General features: G+C 51.0%; 1 non-coding gene across 1 annotated transcript; it reads left to right on the forward strand.

The window, feature by feature from the left end:
* The first annotated feature begins 4,270 nt into the window (after positions 1-4,270).
* trnap-cgg (transfer RNA proline (anticodon CGG)) lies at positions 4,271-4,358 on the forward strand. The gene is given in 2 exon segments: positions 4,271-4,306; positions 4,323-4,358. It is a non-coding gene; the product is annotated as a tRNA-Pro (tRNA).
* Positions 4,359-5,270: the final 912 nt, after the last annotated feature.

Consider the following 5,270-nt stretch of genomic DNA (forward strand, 5'->3'; position numbering starts at 1 on the left):
GGAAGCCTTCCCATGCCGAACAGCCACTGCCCTGGGAACAGCCAGGATCCTGGTCAGGGAGGTGTTCTCCCGATGGGGACTACCCCAGTACGTGAAGTCCGACTAGGGGAGCCACTTCACCAGGCAGGTGATGCAGGAGATTCTTAAGGTGCTCAGCATTAAAGGTAAATGGCATGTCGCCCACAACCCGCAGTCATCCGGGCCTGTGGAGCGTTTAAACCGCAACATCAAAGAAAGGCTGCGAAAAGAGACAGGGGACTCACCCAAGAGGTGGGTAGAAATCCTACCACTGGTCCTCATAGGGATCTGGGCCAGCCAGTCAAAGATCACGGGGTACTCCCTGTATGAGCTCATGACCGGCAGAGCCAGGTGAACCCCCACCCATGTATTAGCCTCGGTACTCACGGAAGGTCAGCTTAGGGAAGCGAGCCGGGACAGCTTTGTCAGGAACCTGTTTGAACACATTAAACAGATTCACTGGCAGGCTGCTGACAATATGGGAAAACAGCATCGGAGCAACTGACTGCTGCTAGAGCCCCTCAAACACCACGAATGGGAGATAGGGGACCAGGTTATGGTAAGGAACTACGCTCGAGTCGGGGTTTATGAGGCACTGTACATGGGGCCGTACCACATTGTCGACAAGGCAAGCCCCATGGTCTGTGCCGTGAAAATGCCTCGCCGTACAAAGTGGTTCCACATAAACCAGTGCAAACTTTTCAACCCCGGGACAGCAGCTAAACGTAAGGGACAGCCAGGAACAGAGAACCGTGTTAAAGGCAGGGACCCTCAGCCAGCAGCCCCCGACTGTGGAAATCCCACAGGGGACGTGGCAGACCCACAGACTGTACCCAGAGGGGCAATGGACTGAGTTACTGGAGGAGCTATCCCCCCAATCATTTGGGACTTGGACGCACCCCCAGGGGTCAAAACCCTGAGAAGGACTCTCCGCACACCACGGCCTAAGGCACCGTGGTCACCAGCGCCCAATTTAAGTGGTTCAGCCCCGGGAGAGGGACCTGCCGTGAAAGGGTACTTAAGATCAGGGACCAGCCTGCGAGCAGGGACACCCAGCCGGTAGTCTCGGGCGACGAGGGAGCCCCAGAAGAGATAGTGGTGGACCAGCCATTAATTGGGGGTCCCCAGCCCACGGCCCTCAACCAGGCAGAACCCCCAGGGGACAAAATGAACCAGGCAGCCACCCCCAAAGGAGCGGTGTGCTGTATCACCGGAGGGGACATTCCCCCAATAGTGTGGGACTCAGACCCACCTCCGGTCAGGACACTCCAGGTCCTGCGGTACAGTCCGACCTACGACCGGCCCCGCTGGAAACACAGAGGCCAGAGAAGAAAAGAGAAGGACAGGAATTAACCTGGCCACCCGGAGATGGGTGGCAGATGTACATAAATAATACGATATGTGTTAAGGTATGTTTAGTAAGAATCTAGCGTAGCGTAGATTATGCGTGTCATGATTTCAGGGCACCACAACTGAAAAGAAACCACACGTCTGGAAGGTGTGAAACGAGTAGAATAGGATAAGGATGTTTATATGAATATAGAAGTTAAGAGTTTCAGCCGACAGCCGGTGACTAAATAGTGACATATGTATTGGGGAAAGGAAAAGACCCCACCTTGTCGGCAGTAAAAGAGGCACTACAAGATCGATAACAACATGAACAGGGTCCTGTTCCTGCTCACCCTGATAAGGATGAGCAGTGACAGCTGAGGAGACGTGGAAGAATCCCCCATTTATGGTCTCAGGAGAGAGAGCACCGATCGTGACTGCAGCGGGTGACACCCCGGGTGTGGAAGAGCTCGCCGTGTACGCCCACGAGGGAAGGTGGCCAGGGTGGATGGGGTCTCATTCCACCCACTACTCCAGCCAGGAAGGGTTTACCTCTGGGGAGGCCTCCGTTCCATGCCCCAGGATACGGGTCGTTGCTGCGTGGGTCAGTGTCACGGAGGGAAAACGTGTATGTTTGACTTGTAAAGGAAAGATTCCCCTGGGTAGATGGTGCTGGCTCAGGAAGCTGAGCAAGGATGCGGGGGATCAGCACTCTGACTGGGAAAGACTCGGGAATGACACGTACCGTACCATCACGGGGACACGGGGAGGAGTGAAGGTGTGTTAGAACAAGTGGTGGGAGTCTGAACAGGGAATTTACGTCTGCATGTGGTGGTCAGAGGAGATCTGTCCTGCAGGCATATCAATCGCCTTTGCCAGGCAATGGCAAGATGAGGGGGAAGGGATGGGGTGGGATTCCAGCCTACACGGGTGTGTGGTCCCACACTCCCCACTCCCAATTAACACCACCGAACTTATAGCACACATTAAGAAACCCCTGCCCACGACCCCGCCAGTGAGAACAATAATAGAAAGGTGTCCGACCACCACCAAGTGACTCGGGAATGGATTAGTATTGGTACCAACCGAAAAGGTGTTATACCAGGGGCTACATTATGCAGTAGCTTCAGTTATTTTAAACTTTACCGAGGTGCATATACCTGACTGGTGCCCGAAGGAAACAGAGCAGCTATACCAGGCCCTACTCAGAGAAATGTTCAAGAACTTTTATGAGTTAGAATTTGAGAATGTGGACAAAACAGATATATACATCCTGTACGCTAGGGACACCATGGGCACGGGAAGACCTAGAAGGGGAACCTTGAACGACATTTGAACTGCATATCATGCAGGATCCTCTGTGATAAATAGCCTGGACGATATAGAAATCCACATGCAGATAAATGGTCGAAAGAACCAACTGAGAAACATCATGAAAGAAGAAAACACAGGAGAAGGCTCAGAGCTACACGAGGACCAGGCTATGATGATCCATTGAAAGGAAATCGTGGCTGAGCTGGAAAAACATGCACAGACAGGGAATGCACTCATATGGGGGGATAGGAATGCTTCTGACCAGGTTGCACAGAACGAGGTGTGTGTGCTGTACGGGGCATGGTTGTTGGACGAGGGCCGCAACAACCTGGAGGATTTAAAACAAGGTTTAGTCCCCTCCTGGATCAGTAACAAGCACCTTGCAGCCCTCCACCCGTACAGTAACTCACTAAGCCCGTGCCAGCTCGGCCTAGCTTCTGAAACTTACCCTGTCCCAGTCGATCGCGATGTTCTAATCACACCATCATGGGGATAGTACTAAGGATGTCGGTCATGGGTGGGACAGCCCTTCCCACACTGTATACAGGGTGGAGAACATTGGAGTCATTCAAGGAGGTGCACATGTTCATTTCACAGCAGTCCCACCCTATGTCATAAAGTGGGAACACGCTGTGACGGGTACTGACCTCTCCGGGTGCACACATAATACTGTGTCCCCAGCACTTGAACACCTATTCTAAACCACAGTGTGGGTTTAAAGCTGCTGGTGCACAGTCTATCAACTGTACCATGGAGGTAATGGCACAAAACCATGTCCCTCCACAGGGAGCATACATCGGGGGTGGGACATATTGTGTCACCACCAGTGCGCCCCACTACCAACATGGTCACTTCTGGTGTCCGGTCAGTGACAGCAGTTTTTGCTTCAAACCCGAGGCAGAAGTTCAAGTGTCCCAGGAACGGATTGTCCCCATTCCTGAACCCTCCACTGTTCACCTCACTGTGAGAGAAAACATCACAAACCTGCAGGATTATTTGTTCATTTGGCGATGAAATTCCCCCACTACCCGAACAACTTACTGCTCTGCTAGCAGCTGTAGTTATCTCACGAAAACATTTCGATTCTCGAGAACAGAAAACAATTGAGATAGGGAGAAAGATTCTAGAGATCACAATTCCACCTTGGTGGGACATTTTCAGAAATATAGAAGTTCCTGCCGGGATCAGAATAGCTTCCCACTTTTTGGTTGTCTGTCAACTCACGATTATTCTTTACTTATGGTGTCTCACTTGTTGAGTGAAACGCAGAGGCCGTCAGGTCAGGCACCAAAGGTGCTGTACGCTCCCTGGCCAAACTTGGGGATCGCACAGGGAGGAGTAACACCATACGACCATGAACTCATCCTTTTTTGGCGTGGAAGCAAGTCATCCTCATTTCGAGGGACCGCCTATGATGATGATGATGATGGATACATTAACGTCCCGACAGCTCATTGACTGCAGGAGTGGGACCGTGTGGCGCTTCAGAAGACATGTCAAAAAGACAAAGTCACTGATTCCGTCTCATGTGCTCCTCCAATCAGGAACAGCAACAAACTAAAAATGCTTAATAATGGTTGCACCTTATCTCCAAATAAACTACATAGTTGGCTTGTTGGTCTAGAGGTATGATTCTCGCTTCGGGGTTGTTATTTGAAATATGCGAGAGGTCCCGGGTTCAAATCCCGGACGAGCCCTCATTTTGCCGCGAATTTTGAATTTGCATCGAACTTTTGCAAAGAAGGACTTGCATTTCTGCAGCGTCTGTCAGGAACTCATGATGCCCCAAAGTGCTTTACAGTCGTTGAGTTGCCTTTGAAATGTTGTCACGTGAGGAAAGATGTGCCCAAGTCACCTCACACGCACCTCAACTCTTTGTGAAGGAGATCATAGAATCATAGAAGTTTACAGCACGGAAGGAGGCCATTTCGGCCCATCGTGTCCGCGTCGGCCAACAAGAGGCTATCCAGCCTAATCCCACTTTCCAGCTCTAGGTCCATAACCCTGCAGGTTACGGCACTTCAGGTGCACATCCAAGCACTTTTAAAATGTGGTGAGGGTTTCTGCCTCTGCCACCCTTTCAGGCAGTGAGTTCCAGACCCCCACTACCCTCTGCGTGAAGAAATTTCCCCTCTAAACTTTCTACCAATTACTTTAAATTTATGCCTCCTTGTTGATGACCCCTCTGCTAAGGGAAATAGGCCCTTTCTATCCACTATATCTCGGCCCCTCATAATTTTATACACCTCAATGAAGTCTCCCCTCAGGCTCTGTTCCATGGAAAACAAATCCAGCCTATCCAATCTGTCCTCATGGCTTAAATTCTCCACTCCCGGCAACAGACTCGTAAATCTCCTCTGTATCCTCTTCAGTGCAATCATGTCCTTCCTGTAATATGGCGACCAGAACTGCACGCAGTACTCCAGCAGTGGCCAAACCTGCCCCACCGACCACATCTCTTGTATTCTATTCCTCGGATAATAAAGGCAAGCATTCCATATTCCTTCTTAACCACCTTATCGACCTGGCCTGCTACTTTCAGGGATCTGTGGACATGCACTGCCTGGATTCTGGGGAGGACCCAGCAGATTGGAAAACTGCAAATGTAA

The sequence above is a fragment of the Pristiophorus japonicus genome, chromosome 20 (genome assembly GCF_044704955.1).
Source record: "Pristiophorus japonicus isolate sPriJap1 chromosome 20, sPriJap1.hap1, whole genome shotgun sequence".
In the NCBI taxonomy this organism is placed as follows: Eukaryota; Metazoa; Chordata; class Chondrichthyes; family Pristiophoridae; genus Pristiophorus; species Pristiophorus japonicus.